Source organism: Ursus americanus, chromosome 11 (genome assembly GCF_024610735.1).
Source record: "Ursus americanus isolate L20-20 chromosome 11, mUrsAme1.1.p, whole genome shotgun sequence".
In the NCBI taxonomy this organism is placed as follows: domain Eukaryota; kingdom Metazoa; phylum Chordata; class Mammalia; order Carnivora; family Ursidae; genus Ursus; species Ursus americanus.
The window spans coordinates 13248674-13264479 of NC_142137.1; the positions used below are offsets into that span (position 1 = coordinate 13248674).

Genomic DNA, 15806 nt, shown 5'->3' on the forward strand with positions numbered 1-15806 from the left:
TTTTCAGAGTTCAAGAATTTCACCTCCTTGGTTAAGTTTATACCTTGGTATTTTACTATTTTTGGTGCAATTGTAAATGGGATAGTTTTTTTAATTTCTCTTTCTGCTACTTCATTTTTAGTATATAGAAATGCAACAGATTTCTGATCATTGATTTTGTATCCTGTGACCTTACTGAATTAATTTATCAGTTCTAGTAATTTTAGGTGGAATCTTTAGGGTTTTCTATATATAGTATCATGTCATGTGTAAATAAGAAAGTTTTATTTCTTCCTTATCAATTTGGATGCCCTTTATTTCTTTGTCTTGTCTGATTGCTGTGGCTAGAACTTTCAGTACTATGTTTAAAAGTGGTGATGGTGGACATCCTTTTCCTGTTCCTGATCTTGGGGGGAAAGCTCTGTTTTTCACCATTGATATGATGTTAACTATGGGTTTTTTGTATATAGCCTTCATTATGAAGAGGTATGTTCCCTCTAAACCTACTTTGTTGGGGGGTTTTATTATGAATGGATGTCGTACTTCGTCAAATGCTTTCTTCGCATCTATTCAAATGATCATATGATTTATATCCTTTCTCTTGCTGATGTGATGTATCATGTTGATTTGCAAATTTTGAACCACCCTTCCATTGCAGGAATAAATCCCACTTGATCATAGTGAATGATTTATTTAATGTATTGTTGGATTCAGTTTGCTAATATTTGTTGAGGATTTTTGCATCTATGTTCATCAGAAATATTGGCTTGTAGTTTTCTCTCTATATATCTTTTAGTCTCTTTGTCTGGTTTTGGAATCAGGGTAATGCTGGCCTCATAGAATGAATTTGGAAACTTCCCTTCCTCTTCTACTTTTTTTTTTTTTTTTTTTGAATAGTTGAGAAGTATAGCTATTAACTCTTCTTTAAATGTTTGGCAGAATTCACCTGTGAAGCCATCTGGTCTTTGACATTTTTTCATTAGGAGTTTTGATTACTGATTCAATTTCATTGCTGGTAATTGGTCTGTTCAAATTTTCTATTTCTTCCTGCTTCCATTTTGGTAGGTTATATGTTTCTAGGAATTTATCCATTTCTTCTAGGTTGTCCAATTTGTTAGCATATAATTTTCCATAATATTTTCTTATAATCCTTTGTATTTCTATGGAGTCAGTTTTTATTTCTCCTCTTTCATTTCTGATTTTGTTTATTTATGTCCTCTTACCCCACCCCCACCCCCTCTTTTGAGTCTGGGTAAAGATTTATCAATTTTGTTGATCTTTTCAGAGAACTAGCTCCTGGTTTTGTTGATCCCTTCTAGTTTTTGTGGGTTTTTTTTTTTTTTTTTAAGATTTTATTTATTTATTTGACAGAGATAGAGACAGCCAGCGAGAGAGGGAACACAAGCAGGGGGAGTGGGAGAGAGGGAGAAGCAGGCTCACAGCAGAGGAGCCTGACGTGGGGCTCGATCCCACAATGCCGGGATCACGCCCTGAGCCGAAGGCCGGCGCTTAACCGCTGTGCCACCCAGGCGCCCCGGTTTTTTTAAGTTTCTATTTTGTTTATTTCTGCTCTTATCTTTATTATTTCCTTCCTTCAACTAGTCTTTGGTTTTGTTTGTACTTCTTTTTCTAGCTCCTTTAGGTGTAAGGTTAGATAATTTGATATTTTTCTTGCTTCTTCCGGTTGGCCTGTATTGCTTTACACTTCCCTCTTAGAACAGTTTTGCTACATCCCAAAGATTTTGGACAATTGTGATTTCATTTTCATTTGTCTCCATGTATTTCTGATTTCCTCTTATACTTCTTGGTTGACCCATTCATTTAGTACCATGTTATTTAACCTCTATATATTTGTGTTTACAGATTTTTTCTTGTTGTGGTTGATTTCTAGTTTCATAGCATTTTGTTGGAAAAGATGCATGGTTTGACTTCAGTCTTTCTGAATTTGTTGAAACTTGTTTTGTGATCTATTTTGGAAAATGTTCCATGTGCACTTGAAAAGATGTATTCTGCTGTTTTAGGATGGAATGTTCTGAATATATCTGTTAGATCCACTTGGTCCAATGTATGATTCAAAGCCACTCTTTCCTTGTTGATTTTCTGTTTGGATTATTTATCCATTGATGCAAGTGGAGTGTTGAAGCGCCTTACTATTATTATATTATTTTCAATTACTTCCTTTATGTTTGTCGTTTAGTGCTTTATATATTTGGCTGCTCCCATGGAGGTGCATAAATATTTACAATTGTTATATCTTCTTGCTGGATTATTCTCTTTATGATTATATAGTGTCCTTCTTCGTCTCTTGCTACAGTCTTTGTTGTAAAGTCTATTTTGTCCTGTATAAGTATTGCTACCTTTCTTTTCACTTCCATTTGCATGATAAATTATTTTCCATCCCTTCAGTCTCAATCTGCAAGTGTCTTTAGATATGAAATGAGTCTCTTATCGACAGCATATAGGTGGGTCTTGCTTTTTATCCACTCCATCACCTTATGTTTTTTGATTGGGACATTTAGTCCATTTGCATTTAAAGTAATTATTGCTAAGTATGTACTTATTTCCATTTTGTTGCTTGTATTATGGTTGTTTTTGTAGCTCTCCTCTGCTCCTTTCTTCTCCTGCTCTCTTCTTTCATGGTTTGCTGGCTTTCTTTAGTGATATACTTGGATTCCTTCTTCATTATTTGTTTTTGCTTACCTATTACTGGTTTTTGATTTGTCATTACCATTAGGTTTATATATAACATATTATGCATGTAGTAGTCTACATTAAGTTGATTGTCACTTAAGTTTACACCCATTCTTCACTCCTTTCCTTCACACGTTTTAGGTATATGGTATCATATTTTATATCCTTTTATTTTGTGAATCATTAACTGATTTTTATAGATATACTTAATTTTACTGTTTTTGTGTGTACTACTTTTCTTACTCCTAAATATGGTATTTCCTTTCCATTCAAAGAGTCCCCTTTAACATTTCTTGTAGGTCTGGTTTAGTGGTGATAAATTCCTTTAACTTTTGTTTGTCTGGAAAACTCTTTATCTTTCTTTCTACTCTGAATGATAGTCTTCTTGGACAGAGTATTCTTTGTTTTCATTTTTTTTTCTTTGAATATATCATTCCACTTTCTTCTGGCCTGTACAGTTTCTGCTGAAAAATCCACTTATAGCCTTATGGGATTACCCTTGTTCGTAACTGTTTTCTTTTCTTTTGTTGCTTTTAAAATTCTCTCTTCGACATTGTGAGTTCCCTTAATCTATTTTCATTCTTTATTAGTCTTTCTTCTCTGTCCTGTTCAGCTTGATTGATTTCCATTACTCTGTCTTCCAGGTCACTGATCCACTCTTCTGGTTCCTCTAGTCTACTATTTATTCCCTCTAGTGTATTTTTAATGTCATTCATTGAGTTCTTCATCTCTGATTGGTTCTTTTTCATGTATTCTACCTGTTTGCTGAAGATCTCACTGAGATCCTCCACTCTTTTCTCAAGTCCAGTATCTTTATGACTATGCCTGTATATTTTCTATCAGGCATATTACTTATCTCTGTTTCATTTAGCTCATTTGCTGTGATTTTTGTCCTGTTCTTTCATTTGGGGCATATTCCTCTGTCTCCTCATTTTGTCTAAGTCCCTGTGTCTGTTTCTATGTGTTAGGAAACTCATCTACATCTCTTGCTTTTGGAAATAGTGCCCCTTTGAAGAAGTCTGTAGTGCCCTACAGTGCAGTGTCCTCTGTCCTCCAGAACCTGGTGCTTTAGGCGTGTCTCCTATGCGTGTTGCATGCACCCTGCTGTTGTGGCTGAGCTGCATTTTCCTTCAGTCCAGTTGTTTGCAATAGCCCTCTTTGCCTGTTTTTGGCAGGGCTTGGTCTCTGTGTTGTTAGTGGGCCAGTCTGGGGCCTCCTTGGGCTTGAGTTGAGTCAGATCAGGCATTTGCCAGAGATGCAATAGCACTGAACTGCAGGGCATTTCCCCTGTGTTATCCCCTGAGAAGCTTTCATTGGTGGGTGGGGCCTGCAGTTAGACCATATGTCTGCCCCTGCTATTGCTATGGGGGCCACAGTCAGACTGGTGTGTAGTTATGTTTCATTCTCCCTAGGGCAGGAATCACTTTAGACTGATGGCCCCTATCGAGGCTGCGTGCACACTTAGCCTTGTGGCACCACTTTTCACTGGGCTCCAACCAAGGAATTATTGGAGGGGGAGGCCAGGAGAACTCAGGGGCAGGACATGTGCTGTCAGGAATTTCCATGCTGCTCTGCTGCAGGAGTGAAACTGCAGCCACTCAAGAAAACTCCTGCCCAGGTCAGGCTGCAGGGGGTGTTTCCACAGGAGAACATGGGGCTGTGGGCATTGTTAGCAAGATAAATGGACAGTGTTTATTCTGTGCTGGTTTCCTCAGGTGCTCATGCATGTAGGTTGGAGGGCCAGGGGAGGAAATAGTGCCCACCAGTTCTTTGGGGCTTAGAAAAGTCCTTCAAAGATCCCTTCCCCTCCAGCACATGCTCTGAGATTAGTAAATATATCTTCTTTCCGTATACCCCAGGCATTTATCAAACTGCTGCTTCTATGCTATATTTCAGCAGGGCTATTTATTGTTCTGTCTGTTTAAGGGTTGGGACTCAGCCCTGCTGGCTCTCTCAGAGCCCAGTCTGCTGATTTTTAAAGTTCCTGGTAGTAAGTCCTACTTATTGTTAGGCCCCTTGTGTTTTCAAAGTCAAATTTTATGGAGATTTGTCTTCTCTGTGTGGGTCTCCCATGTCTGGGATGCCTGGTATGGGATCTGGTCTTCTCCCCTCTCAATGCCCCCAGTTTCTCTTCTTCCTGAAGACAGTCCCTTGGGTCCCTTTTGCTCCCACTACATTTCAGCCTTTCCTACCCTCTTCTATGTGCCCTCTTTTCTACATTTAGTTGTGAAGAGTTTGTTCTGCCAGCCTTTGGGTCATTTTCTGGGTTATTTACACTGATGTGTATGTTATCTAGTTGTATCCATGGGATGAGGTGAGCTTAGGATCCTCCTACTCTGCCATCTTTCCCAGAAGTCTGGTTATCTCTTTCTTTTGAGTGAACTTTGATAGTTCATGTTTTTTCTTTTTCTTTTTAAAATTTTATTTATTTATTTGAGAGAGAGAGAGAGAGAAAACACAAGCAGGGGGAATGGGAGAGGGAGAAGCAGGCTCCCTAATGAGGGGCTCAATCCCAGGACCCTGGGAACATGATGTGACCCAAAGGCAGATGTTTAAGTGACTGAGCCACCCAGGTGCTCCATAGTTAGTGTTTTTTCTAAGGAATTTTTCATTTTATCTCAGTTGTCAAATTTATTGGCATATATATTATAATATTAATTTATTATTTTAATTCCTCAAGAAGCTGTAATGGTATCATTTCTCTTGAGGCTGATTTTTTTTTTTATGTTGACAAGTTTTGTCAGAATTTTATTCAATCTGTTTGATGTTTACAAAAAAACAATAGTTGGTTTCATTAATTTTCTCTATTATTTTTCTGTTTTTCATCTTATCAGTTTCTGCTCTGGTCTTTATTATTTTCTTTTTACTATTTATTTTGGGTAGAATTTGCTCTTTTTGTTCTTATTTATTAAGGTAAACAAAATAAATTAATAAAACTGTTCAATGCTATAAATTTTCCTTTGTGCTATTTTAGCTTCATCTGACAAATTCTAATATGCTGTATTTTCATTTTCATGCTATTCAGAATGCTTCCTAAGTTGCATTTTGATCTTACTGACCCATATGTTATGCAAATATGTTCTTTAATTTCTAAACTTCTGCAGATTTTCTGGATACCTTTCCATTACTGATTTCTAATTTTATTTTACTATGGTTAAAGAACATACTTTGTATGACAAAATTCTTTTAAATTATTGTGAATTCTCTTATGACCCAAATAATGTTACACCATTCTTATTTAATTACAAACTCACCACAGTGTGAGTGTCCATAAGTTTTTATTTTGGGAGATTTGAGTTTTCCTTTGTAAAATAATGAATGGCCAAATTTGTGAAACTTACATATCTGTCTCTGCCATGATAGAACAATGTATAGATGACCTGCCTCTTCCCAACCATGAACGATTATAAAACTTAATAGACAGTACAAAACAACTTTTTTTTGAGGCATTGGAAAGCAGACAGTGAATGGCTATGGTCCTAAAGAAAGAAAAAAACTTGATTTGAGTTCCATGTTCACCCTCTCTTCTGGTGCATTCTGCAAACTATGGTACTGGGAAATGGAATATAAATAAAGATCATTGGGTCAGCAAGGTGGAAATGACAGTAATCAGATCCCAAACAACATGAGGAAGTTGATATTTGTGGGTCAGGGAACTGGAGATGAGGAAACTATATAGAGGGGAGTCTCAGAAATCTGCATAGGTTTCCTCCTGAGTTCTGGCCAAATACTAAACATATATTCAGGTTATGCAAGGCTTGAAAGAGAACAGCCACTAGGAGACTAAAAACTGGATGGAGATTTCGTAAGTCCCATGGTGCTAAGACATACTAAAGCTTCCAGTAGCCAGAGTGGAGATACCTTGTTGAACACAACAGGATTTCAACTGAGAAAAAAAGAAAAGCCACATACTGAGGCAAGGGCTAATCTAGTCTTACACTAAGGATTATGGTAGATCTATCTTAAACATAAACCAAAGCTGAATGAGGACTGGCTAAATGATAGTGACGATATTTCTTCCAAATAAAAATCAACACTCTTTAAAGGAAGACAACAGGGGTACCTTGGTGGCTCAGTCAGTTAAGTATCTGCCTTTGGCTCAGTTCATGGTCTTGGGGTCCTGTGATGGAGCCCTGTGTAGGCCTCCCTGCTCAGTGGGGAGTCTGCTTCTTCCTCCGCCTCTGTCCCTCCACCCGGCTCATGCTCTCTCTGTCTCTCAAATAAATAAAAAAATCTTCAAAAAATATAAAAATAAAGGAAAACAACATAATCAGAATATTCACGGCATAGTAACACAATATACATTAAGTAATAATAATAATATCAGACATTTGGGAAGAATGAAAATGTGGCTCATAAATCAGGAAAAAAAAAGGTCAATAGCAACAGCTTTAGAGATAACAAAAATCTTGTTATTAGCAGACCAAGAGCTTAAAACACCCACTACAGATACATTCAAGGGTATAAAGAAAGAAAATATCAATACCACAGGTTAATGAATGGGAACTTGAGGCAGAGAAGTTAAAACTGCAAAACCAAATAATCAAATAGAAATTCTAGAACTTAATATCTGAAATGAAAAATTTAAGAGCTGGGCTTTACTACAGATATGATAATACAATATGAAGAAATTTGGTCATATTTCTCAAGTCTGTTTTAGTCTTTTAAATTCCCTCTCCCTTTTTCTTACCATGGATTTGTCAGAGAAACAACCATTTTTCCTATAAAAGCCCCACAATTTGGATTTGAAGAACCCTCTCACTACAATATCTGATATTTTTTTCATTTATTCTAGTGTTTCTTTTTTACTGAACTGTAATTCTACTCCCAGTATTTTTCTAATGGAAGTCTCTATCAGTTTCTTAGGAATATTCTGAGATATTTCTGAACCTCTAAAACAGCACCATCTGATAGGACAGTATGAGTCATATAAGCTCACAAATGTTGTAACTTTTCTACCACCCACATTACAATAAAATGAAGCAGGCAAAATTAATTTTAACAATGCATCTTACATAATCGATTTATCATAAATAATAACATCTCAATTTTAAATCAAAATAAAAACTTGGGATATATTAGGCTCTTTTTTTGTTCTTTTGGAGGGACACTAAGTCTCCCAAAACTTGGTATCTGTTTATCAGTAAATTTCGATCCAGACTGGCTCAATAGCCCTATATGGCTAGCAGCCACCCCACCCACCGTATTTGACACCTGAGCTCTTCAGAGATGAAACTACCCCAGGATGCTCTGATATTCATGCTGCCAGTTTAGTGGGCGTGGTTGTTGGAATGGCCAGCAATCCCTGTACTAACAGATGAACAGATTACTCCAAATTTGCTGTGAAAGAGAGGAGAAGGCAAGTGGGTCAACACTCAGAGAGGATGATCCTTTGCTCTTCTTTGCTCCTGCTTTTACGGGTCTTTCAGGATAATTACAAATCCTTATCATTGTTTCTCCAGCATGTGATGTGTGAGAAGGGGTCTTACTGGAACTAGGAGGATGTGTTTACAGGAAAGATATGCAATGCTAATCAGAGTTTTCAAGGAGTTCTGCTAAACGTAACCTAAGGGACAATGCATACATCCCTTCGATCACAGGGCCGCTGTTTGGGCTAGGCAAGTTTTGGGAAGGCAACTACCTACAGCATTCCCATGGCAGCATGGTCACGCAGGCCTTGCCATTCCAAAGGCCCACACCCTTCTCTGAAACCTTCCCTCGCCCCCAGTGGCCTCTGTGTTAACATTTTAGCAAGCCAGGTATTAATGGATGATTTCATGCTCTACATTAACCCCAACACTTGGTGAATATTTTTAAGCTGTCACCCACAAATTATAGCCTATAGATTCTTTTTCCTGTTTCTCTCAATTTTCTCAATATGTGGGAGAATATCTGCTGGGATTTCCTGGATTCTGAGACTTTAAAGCTACTACGACTCCCTTTTTCTCCCCCCAATTACTTTTGCACAGCTATTAAACCCACGAGGGGCCTATGAGGGATTTGCTGTTTCAGTCATGTTCTGGGCATGACTGGGTTGGGAGGATAACTCTTAACTACTTACTTTTGTTGAAACTATGCTGCTTGTGTGCTTTCTTTGCTGTTCCAATTACTATTTCTGTTTCTCTGTTAGGGTTTGTTGTGGAAAAATAAGATCAGACTGGCGAGAGACCAGGTGACACTCGGAGAGGTAGGAGAACTCGTATTTATTATATGCCGGCGGACCCAGATGAGCTCGTGCTCCAAATTCTGGGCCCCGGGCAACGGGGTTACAGGGCTTTTATAGGGGACTGCAGGCAGTCAGGCCCCAAGGGCTATGCTGACTGCTGGTAGGTGGGTTTAAACTGGGGGCCTGGGAGCTCCTTTTGGCGGGAACAGTAGTGCAGGGATTCTGTGGCGGGAAGCCTGTTTACAGAAGCAGAAACAGCTTGTTATCTCTTGCTCCCAGTAGGGCTCCTGGTTATCTCTAGCTTATTGTTAGTAACTTTCCATCTTCTGGGGCCTCCTGGCTTGGGCCTGCTCTGGTCAATTTTCCTCTTCAGGTTTACAAAGCAAACAAAGCATCATTATTTTGTCCCATTCAGAATTCTACCTCCTTAGATTACCTACATTTTCTACCAATTTGCTTGTTCAACAAATCAAAACTTTTTTTCTAAAATTTCTCTTAAAGGTCAATAAATTAACAGTTGAGAAGTTTCTTTTGTGAATGTTAGCTGGCATCTGCTTAATTTTCTTTTATTATATTTTACTGGTTTCTTGGTTTATCCCTTTTTTTCCAGTTTTTAATTATATCTTTCTCTTTCTTTCCTTATGCTGTTATCATTTTGATAAAGTAATCTTTGTATATTTCCTTCAAAGTTTTTTTTTGGAAACAAACCACAATCTTATTTGGCTTTATTTCTCCTTAATTTTGAATGTCACTTCTGTTGGGCATTTAGTTATTAATTTGGAAATTGTTCCTGATGTTTTAAAGATTTTTTTCTATTGTTTCCTGGCAGCCAGAGTTGTTGATGAAATGTCTGATATTTGTTCTTTTGTGAGGAACTGGAATTTTGTCTATGGAATCTTTTAGGAATTTAATTTGTTATTCTTGGGACTCTGAAACTTCACCAAGATGTCCCGGCTATGATACTCACTTTCTTGGAACTAGGTGTGCCCTTTAGGTCTGAAATCTCCTTCAATTTTAAGAAGTACTTTTTTTTATTGTGTATCTCCTTTTTCCTGTTTTCTTTACTTTTGTAACTACCTTTGATTGATTTTGGAATTTCTGTATCTCTTCTCCATGTTTCATTACTTTCTTTAATTCTTCCCATTTCTTTTCTTCTCTTTCTTTCTTTTTCTTTCTTTCTTTCTTTCTTTCCTCTCTCTCTCTCTCTCTCTCTCTCTCTCTCTCTTTCTTTCTTTCTGTGGTTTATTTTTGGCTAAGCCAGGAGAAAGCACCACCTAATAGCTATAGAAGATTATAAGGAATTTTAGGGAGTTAAGTGTGAAAAGAGTAGCTGTACTGAACTATAAATTTTTTTCCTTTGTTTTTTACTTCTGGGTATCCTAAAAGAAGGAGCCAAGAGAAAGAAAAAGACAATTTAAAAAATAATAACTAACTAACAGAATACAAAGTTAAAGCAGGAGGCATAAGAGGAACCAGACAGTTGTTCTTCTAAGTCAAAAAGAAAAAAGAAAATAAAGAAAAAGGAAAAAAGAAAAAGAAAAAGAAAAAAAATGGTAGGTCTGAGATGCCCTGGCTTCCAGATGAGCTAGACATCAATGAGATTATCAAGGCAGAATGCCAAAGCAAGTCTTCCCAAATGTGCAAATAAATTATAATAAATATGCTATACCTTAAAATACATGTGTTCCTAAATAACTCAGTGTTTTTTCTCATTCTGAGTTTTTTTTAAGAAGCCTTTTTTAACTGCTGTAAAGTCATTTATCAAAAATAAATATTATGTTTTCATTACATCATTTTCCTGGTCTTTTTTCTTTATCATTACAATTAAAAGTCCTATAAAATATGCAAATGTATTTACAAAAAACTGAGCCAGCCTCATTTAAACATTCCTGTTTTTCAAAATTCCTCACAAACAGTTTTCAGAAATTCCTCAAAGATTGTTTATTTTTCTCTCTCTTCTTCAAGGTTTGTGTAGGTGTATGTTTTGAGTTGTTTAGTTGTTTCACGATGAAAGTTCCCAGGTCTCCCTTTCCTGGAAAGTCTCTGGAGCAAGCAAGGAAGATGAGTGAAGTGGAAGGGGTTGAGGGCTTGTGGAGAGAGGGCAAGCACCCAGATCCTGGGTAAGAAGGGCAAGGGCTGGCAGTGGGCCTTTCTGTCTGGGGCGCAGCCTCCACAAGTGGAAGGCACCCACGAGCCTGCAAGTCTGGATGAGTCTGGCCTGGCCTTAGGGGTCAAGGGCTTCTGACAGCACTCTTGCAGAGAAGGGATGAGCACTGAGTCTAAACTCTACAGACGTACAGTCCTACAACGTCTGGGATTTTAGCAGTAATGCTAACATCTATAGGGCTTTTTCCCTTTAATTAAAAAAAATTGCTTTCCTCTAATTTTTCTTCTATAATATAGGTATTTTAAACTTTTAAAAATTCTGTGCAATTATTATGATTTTAAGAGCGGAAAGAGAAGCATTTACAGACTTTTCACAACAATTATCTTGCTTTGTCAGTCCCTTTTTTAACCTCCGTGTTTTCTCATACTTCACGGTTAATGAGCTCTAATATTTTTGTTGCTTTCTCCAAATATCCACCCATGTGTTTATCTTAACAGCTCCATCCAGACATACAATATAGAAAACCATAGGAAAGTGTCATAGACTTGAATGAGGGTAACCAAAGCCCCTCTCAAAGTATCAAAGAACTATTATTTTGCTGTTTTAAAAGCACTGAAGCATTTTTCCTTTTTTTGTTTTTTGTAGTTTTTAAATTTTGTTTTTTATTACATTTTTCAGAGAATTACTCTAAGCTGTTTCAAGAACAGCGATGAGTCAGAAAGGAGATTCTCTTTCACCCACCCTCTATTTGACATGGAGCTACACATTTGCAATAAAAACTTTGATCTTTTGGTCCCAAAATACCTAAAGAAATAATAGAGATGCTCAGTGGCATCTTTCCAGCTGCCCCTTGGGAACCAGGCTGACACACAGCCCCAGCCTGCCTCAAGTGCCCATGGGCTAGAAATGCCCTGGGGATCAGTGAGCAGCGTTTCTTCCCACTTCCAGCCCTTCAGCATCCACATCTGGTCTCAGATTATTTTGTTGTAAAGTTGCCCCTTTTTTGTGCTTTTTTTCTTCTCATTTTTCTTCATCTTCTTCTTTATGTCATATATATTTTTCCTGCAAACACGTGCCCTCTGAACCCCACAGATTCTATACTTTCCTTAACGAAATGTTGTTACAGCTCACAGAGTGTGTCTGGAGTTTTCAGCTTGATTGATATTAGCTGATATGTCACAATGGTTCTTATTTTTAAATATATATTGAGAGAGGGTTTTTTTTTTTTTTTTTTTTAATGTAGCCTGTTCAGCATTCTGCCCTATGCGAGTCCTGGTCTCCCTCAGGCGGAGGAAAGAGACTCTCGGGTCGCAAGTATGGGTGATGGGTCTCTCAGGGTTGCTTTGGCTGCACTTTGAGCCTCTTCGCACCCATCTGGAAGCTGTTCGTGGCCTGGCTGATGGTCTGCACACTGGTCGAGTTGTTGGCGCTCATAGAGCCTTCTCTCTGTTGCTGACAGATCACTGGAACTTCCTGAGGACAGAAAGACCTGTCTTACCTGACCATAGTCAGCACAGTGGGCGGCTGGACATGCATACTTTTGACTGCAGCGTAGGCCTGCTGCAGGCTGTCTGTGCCGGTGGGGCTCTGTGCTGTCTAGGGGTGGATGCCTTTGGTAAACACAGCTTCCACTGCAGGTTGCCCACTGGTCTGTTGGGGGTAGGCTGGTGAGCTGTTCACCCCAGGAGGGGATGCGACGCTAGGGACGCACAGCTGGTGAAGTGATGCCCCAAGAGTTGCTGCCACCTGAGGTTGGGGTTATGGGTGAGGCCACCAGGCCGTTCCTGTTGAGGGCCGCCATCTGCTGCATCTGGGCAGCAACGAAGGTAGCCATACGGTTCAGACAGCCATCCTGCTCGACTGACGCCATTAGTGCCGCTTGCTGCTATGTCAGTGCCTGTGTGTCGGTGCCTTAGGCCCCAAACGGGGCAGCCATGGGGTCGAACGTGCCCATCTGGCCAGCCATCTGTTGCATTCGCTGCATTGTGTACTCCTTGTCAGCGTCGGCAAACTTGACCACCAGACTGGATGAGGCTCCCAGCATAATCTAGCTCTTTCCATTTTTTTTTTTTTAATGTGTTTATAACACTAAGAAAAATTCTCTGGGATCTTCCTCCATTTGATTAATTTGAACTCTGGTATTGGTCATTTTTTCTCTTCTGCCTGTTAGCTGAAATAATTTTAATCTTACCTTGCCAAATTTATTTGCAGTTTATAGGAAATCTAATTCTTTTTTATGAGAAATATTATCCTAACCACTCTGATGAAATTATTTATACTTACATAGAGTCTTTGTCTTTCTTATTAATTCTGTCACTTCAGCTGTCAATTCTTTAGTTTGTTAATTTTTGGAACTTAAATTACTGTTCTTTTCTCAATTTTTTTCCTGAATCTTATTCTTTTGTCCAGATTTTTAAAAAGATGCTCTTTGCTTGAGGAATTGCCTTCTGCCCCTATTTACACTTTTCTGTGCTTCTCTGTGTATTTTAATGAGTGGGGAATGATATTTCTTAGAGTTCCTTGCCAACTGATTTCTGGCTGGGCTCTACCAATGGTTGGAGGAGGACGACTCATATGGGCACTAATACAGCAGTAGCCGACACCTATTCTGAAAAGAGCCTCTTCCCAAAGTCAGCAGTCAGAATCAGCCCCTTGTCTTCCTTGGTGCTCTTGTTATCCCCACCTGGCACTTTTTTTGGTGTTCATACTTTGATTTGGGTATTTCTTCCCCCTGTTGCAGTATCAATGGCGGGTCCCCTTGTCAAGGTCTAGGTACAGCCAGGCAATCTCTCCAGTTCATTGGGGGCTACAGGGAAGTAAGCCCCTCTCTTTTGTCCCCCAACCCTGCAGATTATAGCTCTTTCCTATAATTACTAATATCTGAGATACCTCACCATTTCCCTTTTGCTCTCTTAGGCCTTCCCACACCCATGTAACCATTTTTCTGATTAAATTGTCTCTGAAATATATAAAATGGTTTCTATTTTCCTGGCCTTTGAATATATTCTTATTATCTGTCTTTGGAAGCTTATTATATAGAGTTGCCAGATAAAATACAGGATGCAATATTTAGTATATATTTATAGTGAGAAATTGTCCATTGCCTACCTAAATTTAAATTGAATTGAATGTCCTAAATTTTTATTTGTTAAATCTGACAGCCCTATGTTATATTCCTCACCAACCTGCTTTTTTGGTCATGGCAGATTATGGTCTGGAATATACTGCTGAGAGAGATGTGCTGTTGCTGATCAGATATGAGGTTTCTTGCCTGTTTCTTGAGGTAAGTGTCTACCTGAGGCATTGTGCTCCCTATCCAGTTGTACAGCCAGCGCTCGTTGCCTTAGACCAGCAACAAGTGCAGATGCTGTAGCAAAGCAGTGCTGTTTGGGTTTAGGGAATCATACTGCGTTGGAATTCATCTTATGAAATCACTAATGTTAAGGGACAGTTTTCTTAACATAATCCATGTGGGTTTATCCTGAGTAATTTCTTATTTAAAGATTTATAGTCTACTCTTCTTCATTCAATTGAGAATGTGTGCATCTGTTTATTGGATAGTTCATAAAGGCCACGAATATACCGAAACATTTACTTTACCAATCTCTAAATAAAATAGGCCACATATACATGCTACCTTGTCCCACAACACTGTAGAAGATAACTACTTAAATTTCCATTTTTCTTTTAAATTAAGAGAAACAAATGAAAGATAAACACACAGCTTGTGATTAATGTGGAAGCTTGAATTTAGCAGTCATGCAAGGAATTTTTGGACTTCATGTGCAAGACCTAACAGATATAATGGCACATATACTCAGAATCCAGAAGCAGATTTAATTAGACAATTAGTATTTTCTAGCTCAGTTCCCATTTTGATTGTCTTCCCTGTTACTATGGAATTCAATAGATCTCATGTATAGTATGCCGAAATTTAGTTAAATCCTTTCCCTACTCCATGAATTAAACTTTCTTGAAGGGAGCTTAAACTAAATACCTGATTCTGCTAAAACACCGTTATACTTTATTACTTTTTTCTAATATCTTTATATTTGTTTTCCATATGTGGCAAGATATAAAAATAGGGTAATTTGGCAATAAAAATTGAAGATACAGGAACAGTTGAGTACGATACAGAGAAGAGAAAGATGGAAAACAACTTTGTAAATATGAGATCAAGTCCATTAAAAATCATTTTAAATGAATGCTTTAATACTTTAGTCAAGAGTCTGGTTTTTATTCACTTAATTCTTTTTTTCATGGCTTATAGAAAAATCTAGGTAAATAATTAATCCACTGTCTTATTTGTACTCCTGTTCAAAGGGAGTTATTGTCCAACTAAAATTAGTGAAAAGTATAGGCAACTAAATTATAAAAGAGTGAATGCTAAACAATGAATATTAACTATGTTTTCATTGGAAAAAATATATATGCCTGATTTCTGTTCTATACTTATTATATACTATATTTCAAATCCAATTATTTCTAACAAATAAATTCATTCTCTTTCTTGTTTACAGGAATATGGATGACTAAGACTCTATAAAAACAAAAAATGTCCAAAGTTGTTAAATAATTTTGATACCTTTTCAAGCTGGGTCCCTAGGAAGCAGACTCACTAATGTGTAGGATAAGCACCTGAAGAAGGAAATAAAGAATAAATAAGCAAGGGGAAAAGTTGGACTGCAATATAGTCTTAAAACCATCTGCTGAGCCCAAATGGAACAGAGTCTGGGAGAACTACTCAGAAGCATTCTACTTTATGGTGAGAGGGCTGGGCCTATATAATCATGTATCCACCAGTGATACACATTGAAGGAGCAAGACCAGGAGTGAAATGATTCTCTCCAGCTGAGGACAGTT

The 15806-nt window shown here is 37.9% G+C and overlaps 1 pseudogene; it reads right to left on the reverse strand.

Moving 5' to 3' along the window:
• Positions 1–12191: 12191 nt before the first annotated feature.
• LOC123798588 (CUGBP Elav-like family member 4 pseudogene) lies at positions 12192–12987 on the reverse strand (annotated as a pseudogene).
• Between the last annotated feature and the right edge of the window lie 2819 nt (positions 12988–15806).